Source organism: Neopelma chrysocephalum, unplaced genomic scaffold (assembly GCF_003984885.1).
Source record: "Neopelma chrysocephalum unplaced genomic scaffold, ASM398488v2 Primary Assembly neopelma1_72, whole genome shotgun sequence".
NCBI lineage: Eukaryota > Metazoa > Chordata > Aves > Passeriformes > Pipridae > Neopelma > Neopelma chrysocephalum.
Window position 1 is genome coordinate 4,412,837 of NW_020897732.1, and position 15,436 is coordinate 4,428,272.

Here is a 15,436-nt window from a genome sequence, read left to right on the forward strand (position 1 = left end):
CTAATAAAACTGCACATTTCCGAAGAACCTGGGAATTGAGGCAATATAGAAGTGAGTAGGAATTTTTCAAATAATTGTTAATCAAAGCTAGTTCATGGAAAAGACATCTAGTTAGATTAATATCAGTATGAATGATTAGTTTCATTTTTCCTATTGAGACTATTGAATCAATATTAAGGTCAAATATTTTTGCTTCAGAAGGATTTAAATTTGCCTCCGTTTAAATAGAAATAGAAAATAAGAAATTGTTTTTAAAGCATAAGAACATAAAATGATAGAAATATATCTCGTGTTTCTGGATGTATAAAATAGCTATCAATTAGAGCAAATACAGCACGTAAGCACATAGTGTGCTTACTAGAATGAATTAAAAAAATTGCATATGAAACACTTTCCTGTCAGAAGACAGTTCTGTTAAAATAGAAAGAACTTGTAGTGCAAGCAGTTTGCAAAGACGTCATTTGAAAATGTTTTGGTTGGGACTTACTCAAGCGTAGCACTTCAGTAGGGTTTAGAAACTGCAAACCAAGCAAGTTTTGTGGGGCTACTGTTACTTCTATATCCAATACCATGGTTGCCTGTTAGCAAGGAAACTGTTGTCTCCTGTCTGCACTGGTGCCTTCCTCAGTCTTCACACGCACTTGGGGAGTTCACAGAAATGGATCTGCTGTATATGACACTGTCCCCAGTTTGGGAGATGGCAACCCAGGTCAGGACCCAAACCACAGAATGCTGCTGCAAACATCCCAGCACTGCAGAGTCCTTGGGGCTTTGAAGGAAACACCCCCTTTCATATGTTTGTTCCTTTTTCTCATGTTGCATTTCTTTTAGACAAAAATGCCAGGATTGGGTGGAAGCTTTGATTTGGGTTGTTCCTGGGAATGAACTGAGGATAAGCCAGAGAGAAAGGCAACGGAACTCAAGAGAGCTGGAAGGAAGGGGGAGAGTCACAGCCAGAAACTGCAAGCCAGGGCAGCAGAGACTGAGGGACTCCGACAGCGAGGAGGGAGACAGCAACACATTTCAGCAGTGATGGAAGAAGCCCTGCTGAGAGGGGACTGGTCAGAGTTACCTGCAACTCATAAATCCCACAAATGCACTGAAATCCAAACTGCAAGTGAAGATGCAGAGTGCAAGGGAGATTTAAATATTACGTTCTCCTTCCTGATCTAGTGACTTTGATCTTTCTCTGGAAAATCAGTATTCTCATTTATATTCTAATGCAATATAAATTTGTAGGGTTTTTGTTTGCTTTTGTCGAGGTTTTAAGTGGGCGTTTTTTTCCACGAAAACAACTCTGGGTTTTTTTGGCAACTCAGTATATGGAAAAAGAAATTATAGAAGTCTACCTCTAATATGTGGTCAGTTCAGGGTATCACCACTGGATTTCTGCCAGGTTTAAAGCTAACTTTGACTAGAAATGAAACAAAATCTTTCTAATCAAAAGATTGTATGGTTTTCATTTCCCTGTGAAGTTTAGGACTTCAATTTTTTTCATTTGAATGTGTATCAAAATATTAGAATTTTGTGCAAGATAGAAATTCTCTATTTTTTCTTGTTTTCTTAAGAAAACAGATTTAAAGTGTGCTTCCTTTCTGTTTATTGTCCTTAATTTCTTATTATGGTGGCAAATTTCCAGTAATATGGCAGCATATGATAACCAAGAAGAGGAATCGGACTTCATTACCAAGTTTCCTGTTGGAGGGAAATGTTACAGCATGAACTCTTGTTTTACTGGATACAATAGTGCTCGGGCAAAAGAGAAATTTGCATCTAGCTGGGAAAAAAAATTTCAACAGAGTTTTCAACCAGCAACAAGAGAGAAAAACATAGTAAACCTTGTATTTAGGAACTCTGGGAACTCAGATTTCATTCATTCCGATGCTCATCTATTAAAAATTGTTTTGTTTTGTCAAGAGCTGGAAAGAAGGTCCAAATTATTGTTAAAGGTGAATGCAACTACGTAATACTTTCACAACATGTACACACAGGAACTTGGCAGAGTATTATATATTTCAGGGTGTCTAACTGAATAAAGCCTTGTCTAAACTAGTGTACCTCCTTCCAGGATGATTTGCAAGTATAGGCGAGTCTAACTGTGAAGAAAAAGACAAAAGATGGACATGAGTAAACAGGATATGACAATGCCTGCACAATAGACAACTACAGATAACAATACCAGTCCAAGACCAAAACAGCTCCATGGCTGAGGTTATGTCAGATGACCTAAGTTTACACTCTGATGAGAAATGTTGCACCAGTTCGTGCTAGTGAAGCCTCGTCTCTGGTGTGGGCTCACTTTAAAACACCTTTTGTCCTTCTCCTGCCCACGGCAGTGGCCCGGTTGCAGCCCTGGAGTTGGCGGGGATGTTTGCTGACTGTGGAATCGCACAATTCTCACCACTTGCTGCAAAAGCCATTCATTGTCCTTACAGAAATCTGCCTGTTTGCTTCTCTAAACGGCAATGTACCATCACTAGCCTGAGCTTGTGGTAGGATATTACTATTGGATTCCCATACAGTTTCCAGTGAGCTTTGTAACTTAAACCATCATGAAGTTCAGACTGACACAGAGGTTTGGAAGGTTAATTTATCCATTTTGACAGCGTATGTAAATATGTTTATAGTGACTCTCGACTTATGAGTACATTTCTCAAAGCAGTTTCAGAATAATTTATATAGGATCTTCTTGTTGAGTGCTTCTTTAAAGAAAAGGAAATATAGGTAAAGCATATGTATAAAAAAATCCCTTCATGTTTGGTTTTGATTTACTTCACAGTGGAAAATTCTCTGGAGCTTGCTTTTCCTCTGCAGCTTTTAAGCAGTGAAATAGATGATGTTTGTGCTAATTAAGCCACTGATCACTCTACCCATTTTCCAGTAAAGCCTAGACCACAGTCAGGCTGTTATTTCTTTGAAGCAATGCCATGTTCTTGGAAATAATGTTCTAAGTTGCTAACAGGGAAGCATGCATACTCCACAAGCAGTTTATTGTTAACATGAGTGCATAAATAAGACTTTATTAGCCACTTAATACTAATAACATTTGTTGTTCAGTTTGTTGAACACTCAGTAGCTCTACAAAAAAGGCCAAAGCTAAGGTGTTTATTGGATACTTCAATTACATTTGTGGGAGAAAAGGCTTTTATATCCTGTCTGATTTTATAAGTTAAATACCCTTGTGAGTAAGGAACAAAAAAATAATGACCTGAAAACAATTTAAATTAAAGTGCACTATTTTTCATGTTTAAGAATATTTATTTCCAAAGCATGAATATACCAACGTAGAGTGGAATGGTTTCCAGACAGCTTATTTTTAATATCCCCAGAAGCAAGATGTAAGGCATACAGCATGTGAGGTGTTATTTTTTTCCTGTTATGGCTTAGCTGGACTGGATTATAAAAAGAAAAAGACTTGTTTGTCTCCTCCATAGCTTTTGAGTGCTACAGTTAGGGTACAGGAACAGCAGTTGCATTGTCCTCATGTTTTGACTTTGGAAATAAAGCAAGTCTAGAAGAAAGGAATGAGAAATAACTTGCATTTCTCTGACTTTTGGACTTAAGTTTACAGTCCCTAATTTTTCATTCCATTCCAGTAAAAAAAATACTTTAATGCCAGCCTAAAGCAGTGGATCAAAATTAAAGTGAAAAAGTAGGAGTTACTAATGAGATAATAACCTTTAGGCTTTATTTACTTTGTTGATGTTTTCTGTTTATCCAAGGAATGCAAATCTCTTTTAAAAATGTGAGAAAAATTTTTCACTTATTGATCTAAAATGTAAGAGGAAAATATTAGTATTGAACAATCTACAGCAAAGAACCTCAAGAGTTGACCATACTGTATAATAAATCTCCAGATCATTTGCCTCTAGGCATGAAATTTCCCATTTTTGGTCTTTGGCCAAAGGTGGTTTTCTGTTTTTAAAAAAGACACATTTTTTTTAGCCATTTGTAGCTGTAACATAAAAATGATCTTGAGCTTTTTTTTCAAGTATTACAACCTTATTAAAAAGTGGTCACATAATCTTGGGCATGACTAAGCTGAGATAAAGTTTTCGTGAGCTCCCATCATTGATAGACATTAGCTCCTGAGACTGCAAAATTTCCAGCACTATCTCTCACTGTTCACCTATGCAACACCTGCAGCTATAGAATAATGATCATTGCCAGGTTGAACAAGTGCATTCAAAAATGCAAAAGCAGGATTTGCAGAATACCAGGTACTGGACTACAGCAGGAGTGGCTCTGTTAGCAGTTAACTCCTTTGGCAGTGTCAGGTCATGGCTGTGTGCTAGGATATTCATTATTTTGAAGATAGTCTCATATCAGCAGTGACACATCTTCCAGAGTTTGCTACCTCTGTTAAAAAAAAAACAAACGATAATCAACCTGAAAAAAAAAAAAACCTAAAGATTTGGAGAATGTGATAAAATCAGATTGCGACCCATGAGGACTGTTCCAGTTTCGCACCACAGGGACATTGCTAAGCTTTGTCTGTCAATAACAAGACTCCTCTTTTTTGCCCCCGCCTATTGCTTACTGACTCCTTGACTCAGAAACTTGCTGAGATACCATTGCAGCCCTTGGATGAGATACTAGAGGAGAATGAAAGCTTGCACAGGTGGAGAAAATTTGGCCTGGGATAATCTGACCTGGAGAGCAGTGGTGCTGGGAGGAAGGAGGTGGACCAACAAGATGCTGCAACTGTCTGATAACATCATCCTACCCCTGGGGAAGGAGCCAAGCTCTCATGTGCACAGTCAGCCCCACAACACTGGGACCTGGCTTGCTCCTATGTATCACTGCCTGGATCTGCCAAAAATACTAACAAAGTGTTGTCCTAAATTATGTGAGTAAGGGATATGGGTCTTCCAACTGGAATATAGGAAATCCCCTATTATGTGGGATGTCTGGTTGTACTAACAATAGCATGGAAAGCCTGTGCTTGTAAAAGTCAAATTCTCAGTAAGAGAACTATTTAAAGAGGTGAAGTAATTACAGCTGGCACAGCAGCCATGAGGCACATGCAGACTAGATTTCATGATGACTTCCAAATGCATTTTTGCTGCAGCACATGTTATTTCCCACAGCTTCAGTGAAGGATGCTCCAAGAGAGCTATCCAGAGGCACACACAGCATCCTTGTCAGCTTCATCTCTTTTCATTGTAATTATCCCAAGTTTCTTTTTGACCTTTCTTCCCTTAAGAGGAAAATAAATATGTTAATCTGCTTGGATATGAGTCTATGCATAAATGGTTTTTAAAAATTCAGGTAGACCATTCCCTCACAAGTAGATTTCTCCCTGTGGAGAGGATGAGAACATGAACAATACTAGTTCTGTTGATTATTGCTTTCTGGAAAGCACCCAGATTTTCCTTCAATTAGTATAAGAGGAGCAATAGAAAACAGAAAGGAGGCCTCTGCCACCAAGGGGACACAATCTTCCATCTTTATGTTTAAATTCAAAGTTCAATCCCATTTGTAAAATTTATTTAAGATCAGGGCACCCTGAAAGAGATGCAGATCCCACAGGGCAGTGAATGGCATGCATATCTAGGCCAGGTGGGACAGAAGGGCAAACACAGCAGTTCACTGCTGCTGAGTCAGGGCAACCCCCTCCTCAGGTCACCCGCTGCCCCTGTCTCTGCTGCAGGATCTCTCCCTGCTCTGCACCCCAACACTGGTGTCTGTCTGACCCAGTAGGGAGTGGGTTGCTGCACTGGCAGACAGCTGGAGACACAAAAATAATGGAAATAGCTGAATTATCTTGGCAGGAGATCAGGGAACCTCCAGAGCTGGTACACTGCTGGAAAGAAAGCTGGGAGAAGGAGGACAGCAGAGATGGAAGGGGAGCAGGAGTATTGCTGCTTTTGAGAGCCTGGAGCTGACATCAACCATTTCACATCATCCCTCCTGGGCAGATAGACACTGTCCAGCTCAGTGTAGCTGGAGAACCCCACAGCCAGATCCTGATGCTGTCTTGTCTCCTCAGGAATCAGCCAGGGACATGGCTGGTTCCCACATGGGGCACAACAGATCCCACAGCATGGGTGAGAAGGGGGAGTCAAACTGTGCCTGGGAACATGCAGCTGAGACCTTTCTTTGCTCATGGGCCCCATGACATGGTGGAGTCCTGAGAGAGACCCTGGGAGACAGTCACAGCTATGGAAAGCTGAGGGAATGCTATGACTCAATATTGCACAGGGAAAACAAAGGCTGAGGGAGGTGTCTTTAGCATTACTGTGATTTTCTGCAATAGCAATGTACATTTTGTTTGAATGCATGGGATTTCTCTTTAAAACAGCAAATACATTTTTCTCCAGCCCATAACCAGAATAATGGGAAAACATAAACATCTCTCCAGGCATATGTTGTGGGCAATAATTCCCTGTTTGCAGGTAACAAAATGGCATAGAAAATAAATTAACAAAATAATTGCTGCCTGGGGTTAAACCACGACAGTATTGTCAAATATCACATGAGAGTATGTTTTACTTTTTATTCATACATATTATATAAATAGCAATATTTAATCTTTGTTAAGGGAATGTTTTCCTCTGGGAAATTATCTCCTTTCAGTTGTTATTGGCAGTGGCTTGTTTCAATTTTTTGCAAGACAGAGACATATATGTGCTGCAACTCGTGATTGACATACATTGAACACACTGAGAGCTTCAGCTACTGGTACTCTACTTACACAACCAGTGCAGGCAAATCACTGTTTCCTTTACTTTTCAGACAATCTTTCAATATTTCAAGCCTTATCATGTAAGGAACAGTGAAAGCTTCATTTCAATTAAGGTCAGGCACTTTGCAGGAAGAGGTGGGAGATGTCTCTTGCTTCAAGGATGGCACATCACAGAATCACAGAAGCACAGAATCGCAGAATGGGTCAGGTTGAAGGAGACCACAGTGGGTCATCTGGTCCAACCTCCCTGCTCAAGCAGGGTCATCCTTGACCACAAGGTATTGTATTCCATCCAGATGATTCTTGAATACCTCCAATGAGGGAGATTCCACAATGTCTCTGAACAATCTGTTCCAGTGCTCGGTCACTGCACATTAAAGAAATTCTTCCTCACGTTCAGCTGGATCTTCCTGTGCATCAGTTTCTAACCGTTGCTTTTTGTTCAATTGCTTGGCACCACCAAGAAAAGCCTGGATCCATCTCCTCGGTACCCACTCTTTAGATATTAATACACATTAATATGTATCAATGACCCCTCTAAGTCATCTCTTCTTGAGGCTGAACGGGCCCAGATCCCTCAGCGTTCCCTTGCAAGAGAGATTCTCCAGACCCTTGACCAAGTTTGTAGCTCTCTGCTAGACCAACTCAACTGGCATGTAACCAGGCTGTTCAGCCCCTTTCAGGACCAAGCCCTAAGTTTATCAAGTATGAAAATATTAATAAAAAAGTGGAGAGGGAAAAAATAGCCCTGAAAAAAATCTTTCACTTCCCTGCAGGCAGGGCTGCAAGAGTTTACTCGATTTGAAGAATTCAAGACCCCATGGTGGTGTAGTGGCAGGATCAGGTGGCATCATCTTAGAAAGGAGACGTCAGGTTGAACCATGTGGCAGCTATGGAGTCACCCCATCTTGCTTTGGCACAGTTGTTAGGGATGCACAGTGCAAGCAAACATAGTCCTACAGGCTGTGATAAAGGCAAAAAGACAAGGGAAACCTAAAAGGGTATTATAAGTTATTAATCATTATGGCTGCATCACCTGCCACTAGAGGAGATCATTCCAATTTTCAGTCAACTGTGTGGTATCCCTTGTCCTGCTGAGACGGAAAGAACATATGTGAGTGTGATAGAGAGCAGGAAAGTGTGAATGGGGAGCTCTACGTGCTCAGACTTGAGACATCATCTGGTCTTCCTATAAGGTCAGTACCTGTTTCAAGCATTCAACTTAATCAGACAAAGGAGTTTACTTACAAATGGCAGCATGGATCCTCTTTCATAATGGTTCTGGCCTTGTAAAATGGAGTCCCAGGCACACCTTTTTAAAATTTAATAATATACTGATTATTATGCTCCTTAGCTCAATAGATGTAGTTGTTTCCCGTTTTCTGTATTACAGAAAGAGTGATTGGGAATATTCAAATCATGGTGATGATGTTGTTAAGAAGTAACAACACCTCCACCAGGTCTGTAATCTGTAAGAAAGAACAACTTCCTGTAGTGATACTAGAAATTTACTTCCTTTTTTTTCCAGTCCATTGTTCTTTAATGTTTTCTATAAGACAATCTTGGGTGTGCCTTTCTTCATACCACGCAAAATATCAAGATGTGGTCTACGCAGAGTCATCAAATTTCTTTAAGCCTTAAGTGAAAATGTAACAAATGAACACTTCAAACCTCTGAAAAGCTATACATGTCTTAGAGCAAACAAAATGGGTCCTTGTCTTACTTTTTTTGTTTACAAAACCTTACTCATTGAAGAAATTCTTGGGTGACATTCCAGTTAGCAGCCAGTCAGGAAGTTGGACTTAATTTCAGCTGTCTCCCAAACTTAAAATTAAACAGAGCTGTGAGTAAGAGCCATATCTGAACTGTCTGAATCTGGGGGATTCTGAATAGTGAATTTAAGTCCAAATCTTGTATGGTTCTGAAATATAAATTCAACTGCAAGGTTTGAAAAGGTCCATTTTCTCATATAGTTATGAATAGGCCTAGAAGGGACAATAATTTCACTTTCCTTAAATGGAATTATTTTAATTTCTCTCATGGGAAAAAAAAAGTTCTTTCCATGTTGCAATGGAGGCTTGAAACAGATGACATGACACACAGATCTAATTTAGATGGGGGAAGCCCAAGGGGTAGAAGAACTGAACAGTGCAAAATGAATCCCAAATAAATAATAGATTACAAAATACAATGGAACTGCAAGCTCAGTTTAACTGATCTCAGCACAAAACTGCTGTTTGCAACACAAGGATACTTTCACCACTTTTCTGTTTCTTAATATGTCTTTCTCCATTTCATTGTTGAGAACAGTCTGTAATTATTTTGTACATTAAATAACTATAAAATTCTACTCCTACTGAGCCATGTTTCTTGCTCCTGTGGACAATACCTACTGTACTAATGATTAAATAAACTCTGTTGGTCACTGAGGTTTTGGATCCTTTTTATAGTTTTTGTTTAATTCTTATTCACATACTGCAATGAATTAATAACATCCTAGCCAAAAAAACCTCTCAACTCAGCCAATTTGTCAGACCCAGTTTACTCTTTTACAAAAGTTTCAAATATTCCTTCAGGTCTTTCTGCATTTTTATCAGGGTACCACATTCATTTTAAACGATCAAGTTAGCCTTAATTTTATTTTTGTGACTTCATTTATTTTTTAGCTGACATTTTCATTTCTCAGGTAAGACAGCTAACAAAAAGAAAATTAAAAAGGGAACACTTATGATTATGGTTAGTTAACAAATTGTCATAAAATACAACTGAATTCTTCCCCAATTTTGATAAAGTCATCAATTCTTTAAGGCCTCTTATCAACAGAAGTACACCACCTGCATACAATGGAGCTTTATTTTTAATATCTTTCATTCTTTTTACAAGTTCCTTCTATCATCTTGCTAAAAGATGCTTTAAGGGTATCTCTTTTGAAGGAGGGAAACAATCCCATCAAGGTCCAAGGCTTTGAATGGTAATGGTAAAATATCAGTTATTTGTTACATATATGTATATAAAGACCTTATCTTTACTAAGTTAAATTACCTTGAACATGTTCTGCTTAGCAGAAAGCATCAACTATTTTATAAAACTTCTAATATGAAAAGACAAAACAAAAGTTTTGGCATGATGGATATTATAGATGCAAAGACCGATCAGCACAATATTAGGTACATTTTAATATCAAACTGACTCCAACTTATTATTTTAGATTTTTCTTAAGACATGAAGGACTCTCTCATTTTATTTAAACAAAGTAACATAAAAAGAACACAATTCACACCAGAAAGAAAAGATATCCTGTTTACTTAATTGTGTAAACAAATATTTAGATAAGCAAAGACAGTTTTGTGAATAAAAGATTATACCAGGGTTTGGTTTCCACTTCTGCTTGCACTACTGGTTTACTCAATTACCTGATCCAGTCACCCTGTCTTTCTTCAGTGTCTCAGTGTTAATTAGAGGATAAGACATTTCCATTACCTAAAAAACGTCTTTATGCATTTCGAACACAAGTACCCATAAGCTCAGGAATTGTTAAGTTATGAAGCAGGGAGTGGAAGTTCTTTGTCTACCCTTCCTCACTATCCCTGCTGAACGCTTAAGGAGATATCCCCAAAGGCTGAGATTTTCCATGGATGTGTTTTTTCACAGCCTGCCTGACAGGGTTCTCAAAAGCCTGGCAGAGAGGGGAAAGTTATAATCGCATTGTATTGTTTTTTATTTAATTAATTGGACAGAATATGCATGGAGATGGTACTATCTTTAACCTTCCACATTGACATCAATCCTATGCATATGTAAAAGTAAGATACTCCAAAGTCAAGAAATGACAAGTTAAAGTTGCCCAGGCAAAATATAGTCCTCAGTGCCAGCACACTGGGATACAATTCTTGATATTATGACCATGTATTATTTTTAGCTCCCATTGGCAGTAGTCTTTTGTGGAATATTAAAACTAAAGAGTTTGAGGTCAGATTTTCTCTTTTTACTCTTCTTTTTCTGCCTTCTTTCCACCCCCCCGCCTGGCGTGTAGTTGATTACTTCCAGTGTGACTACATTAAAATTAAACAGTAATAGTCAATTATCCAATCAAGCAAGAACTTCAAACAATTCACAAATTCTTCTAGGGTAGATAATTATTTAACAACTGAAAATGCTGAAATATTTTGAGTTACTAACTCATATGACCTTGCATTTTTCTACAAGTTTCTTTTCTGGTGTATATTAGAAGCATTCTGTAGTGGAGAGAGAGCACCAAAACTCCACCAGTCATAGAAACACATTTTGCCAGAGTTGGGGCCTCAGAAAAAATACCCAAACCAAATGACTTTCTGAATTAATTTGGCTGATAACAAACCAGAAGATTCCATCTCTCCATTTTCTAATTAATTAAAAAGCACTAGTATGAGAACATCTAAAATGAAAAATTCTTGTGGTGTGAAAGGTTTCATCAATTAACACATAGAACCCACAGCTGGGGCCATTAATTACTCTGTTAGTCTCTTCCCTTCCAAAGGGCTGACTCTTCAGCTGACGTGGATCAGTTGTGATTTAGTACACCTTTTCCAGGTTGAGGAAATGGGCTGAAGTGTCTTTGTTAGTGTACTGTCTCCATTTACATTAGGTGTTGTTTAGTGCTCAGTGGATGTGTGTTGTATGTCCTGGTAAGGTATTTCTAGTTATATCTTCTTTTTTTTTTTCTTTTTTTCCTACTATTATCAAGAGCTTTTCAGCTTCCTCCAGATGAGCAAAATGGGGCATCTGTTATTTGAGTTAATTTGGCAGGTCCTATATTCTTTGTTCTGCAGTTTTACCAAATGATTGTGGTCTTTATCTCTCTCTGAAGTGTTGTCTCCCTGCCCACATCTGCACGTATTTATAACTGTGATTCTTCTGCCCCCCTGGTGTTCTGCTTCCTGTTTTTAATTATTTTCTTCCAAGTTGGCTTTTTATCTACCTAGCCACAGAATCATATTATGTAAGTCTAATAAGGGGATTTTTCTGTCCTTTTGACAAAAGTATCAGGTTAGGCATAACAGTGGGGGTAATATCTGGAAGATCAGGAGGTATCCTAGACCACATATGCGTAACTAGGATTGACCTCAGCTGTGGACAGCCCTGCTGGAACCTGTTCTTTACAATACTAGGTTCGGTACTAATACATCTTGGTTTAGAATAGACTAACTTCCTCAGCACCTACTTTTCTTCCTGGATCATTTTTACAACACACACATAGTTACCTACTGCTGCTGTGGCTCCATTACCATTGAACCAGCAAATCTGAAGCCATTTGGAGAAGTCTAAACGAGCTGCAGCCATTACAGAGACTACAGCTCAGCTACATCCTGAAGTGCCCTCTAGGGGGAAATCCGGAGTTCTGTACACAGACTAAGAAATCTCCAGGTGTCAATGTTTGTGGTGCTGAGGAAAAACGGTGCACATCCAGGGAGTGTGAGTTTCCAGAAGTATCCTGAGGACATCAGTTGCCAGGGTGAATCAGACTCCCTTCTACCTGATCTCTCTGGTCCCTCAAATGACCCAGCCCCTCAAAAGGGATGGTGCATTTTCAGTTTATCCCTTAAATTAGGGACTCAAGTGAGGGAGTTGCATTCTTTGGGCTAACATTCTTGCAACTTGCAACTTAGACAACACTTCTGCCAGCGCAGTACTAAATTCTATCTGAACCCTGCCATGACACTGATTCCCAGTATCTGTAAGACAGCCAGCTGCACCTATCAGATAAGCCGTAGGTCCAAGTAGGAAATGTGTTCTGAAATATGTTCTTTCTTCAGGACTTTGAGCAGACTGGCTCAGTGTGTTAACAGCTGTGAATCCCTGTGGAAGATCTTGACATCCCTGTATGCAGCGTATAATAAATGCCTGGCATCTGTCAGCCTTTTTTTTACTTCTACAACCTGAGCTTCACAGCACTCAAGCAATTTTCTTGCATCAAAGTTACTTAAAGTCTAATTCTAATAAATTCCCTTTTTAGAAGGATTATTCATGTGGAATGAACAACCAAGAAGGGTGGCATGCAGAGGCTGACCTCCTATGACCAATACAATATAACTCAAAGGTTGTCTCAGGTTCAAACTGTTTTCTCTGAAAAATTAATTTTCTTGGGAGCAGATGTATGTCCTCAATAAAGAAACTCTCATTGTAGCTTATAATCTTTGGTGATTCATACATACCACATCCATGAGCCTAAGACAGGAACTTATGAAAATTGGCAAAGTATGAATCTCATGGACACGTGTTCAGTAGGACACTGAAGGAACATAAGTCATGGAAAGGCAAATATGACTGAAAGTATTATCCCAATATAAAACCTTGTGCAAGGCCATATTCAAGTGTTTTAATGAAAGCTTACAGAAATTTCAACATTGATGTTGAACAGGTAGTGTATAAAAGGTGTTGGATAATACTAGGTCTTAAAAAAGCAACTACACCCAACCTAGAGGAAAATATTTAAGTAGCTAAACAAGAAAAGAGTAAGTTAATAGTAGATATTCACTATTAGTAAATTGGATTATATTAATGCCTGTTAAATTCAACATTTGAATTTAACTGTGGTTATGGTTTTTACTTCAAACGTGTATATGAACATGTCTGTGTTATTTACAAAAGCCCCTTATGCTGGATCTTACAGTGGGACTTTCAAATTTCTGAGATTTTCTACTCCACTAAGAGAGATTTTTAAATTTCTAGTAAACTATTAAGTATGTCAGCAAAGCACAGTATTATGCTTGCTATGTCAAATACCTGGAATAGAGTGAAATTCCTAGAATGGTAACTTCCAGGAGGTAGTTCTTACGATATAATAATATATTTCCTTATATATTTAACTCATCCAACATACCTGTAGGTACTTATTTGTGGAGCCTATCCCAGAAGCACAGGGCAGCTATGTTGTCACTATCTGGCCGTTTCCTTGTGTAGCAAATGGAAAATATGGAGATTTGCAATTAACCCTCTCTCTGTTAATGTTAAGGAGAAACCATAGAGACAAGATTGCATATGTAGGCAGCCCATTAAGTTTCTGGAGCTAGGAATAATGACGTCTGAAACAGCTTACTTCCAGGAATACCAGAGAAAATCAAAGAAATGCACTGACTTGCCTTTCTGCTCTCATGCTTGAGTTCTGAATATGCTGTTTACAGGCATAAAGCTAAGTTTCATGAGTTTAATTGTAACATCACAGTTAAATGTATATCTAAAGAGGTTTTTGAGAGCCTTTGTACATTAAGCTTTTGCTCTCTTTGTTTGGGGACACCTAATACAATTTCTCTTGCTGTGTGCTGAAGGTCCACATTAGTTACTCTGAGTTTCCCTTGATTTATAGGAATTCATGCAAAACTTTAAACCTTTTCCAAGGTAAGCCTGGTGAGTGGAATTTCTGAGAAACCCTGAGTAATCTAAAACTCAAGTCCTGTTCACTTTCAATAAAATTGGAGTGCTTGAGGGTTAGGCTTTTAAAACACTCAGTTACTTAAGGTGAAAATAGTTGTCTGATGGGATTTACTAAAGTGCTGTGGTTAGACTGAGACTGCTCTTTGCTTATCTACTCTATTTATACTGTTTACTTTATTACTTCCTGCTTAAAACATGTAATAAATTTTATTCTATATAGTTTTGTTGGGTTACTTTTTGATAGATCTTTCTTCCTATGGTAAAGTGGGACTCACCAGAGCTTCCCCAAGTAACCACTTTCTATGGAGTTCAATACTAACTGTACAACAGTCAACTTCTGTGATTCTTCTGCTTTTCCACAGTTCCCCACCGACAGCAGTGAGACCCAGACTCACAAAGGAAATTAGTCACTGCCATGCTGACTGCCCAGGCAAACACTGGGGGAAGGGTGCTTCCAGGATGATGAGGTCCCTCAGTGACTAAGCAGGCTATCTGTGAATCACTGTGACCGGGCAAAACTCCACCTAAGGTGAGACATCAGTGCCTGCTTTGTACTGCAGCTGTTAAACACTGGGAATAAAGTTCCAGTCTCAGTTTTAACTGCGTGAATCCAAAGTACTTCTACTGACTTCACTCTGGTTTTGTACTATGGTGGGCTCATCCAACTCCCATTTGGAAAATTTCCACTGATTTTAATGAGAGTTGGACCAGACCTGGAGTTATTTCTATCACAACAATCTGTTTACCTTATGTCACGCTTCCCTCTAAATTGCATAAACTTCACTACTGAACATTCATTGATTGAAATTAAATTAAGCCTCAAGTTGAACATTTATGCAGACTTATTCCCTACACTAGCATGAAGTTAACATTCTTTATGTCAAAATATTAATTTTCAATTATTTCCAGGTTCAGTTTCTAGCAATTTATAATAAGAATCTAAACCTTGAAATGAAGCTGAGCCCATCAAAGTCCTCATTAAAGATATTCAGGACATCTATGTTAAAATCTTAGCTGAAAAATCACAATTCATAAGCATTTCCTATGATAAAATACTAACTTGCAGTGATAATAAACATTTATCTATTAGCAAATGGGACATATGAGCATTGGTCTGGATAGTGCCACTGGATAGGTCAGTTAGTTCACTTCCCTAGAATAGGGAGAAACGACTTTAGTCCATACCAATTTTAGAAGGTTCCTCTTCTGCACAACACAGCACTAACATCATAGACTTCAAATGTTCACCATCAGGCTATAGGAAACATTATCCGTGAAGTAAAAGACTTAATTCCCAAATATCATTTTCTAAAGGAGATGAGGCAGGATTAAGAGCTT

General features: G+C 38.6%; 1 long non-coding RNA gene across 1 annotated transcript in view; it reads right to left on the reverse strand.

Moving 5' to 3' along the window:
- Positions 1 to 369: 369 nt before the first annotated feature.
- LOC113969376 overlaps positions 370 to 15,436 on the reverse strand; it is an 80,802-nt gene continuing 65,735 nt past the window's right edge. Inside the window, exon 3 of the long non-coding RNA XR_003534838.1 lies at positions 370 to 2,702. This is a non-coding gene — a long non-coding RNA (uncharacterized LOC113969376). The remainder of the gene's footprint in view (positions 2,703 to 15,436) is intronic.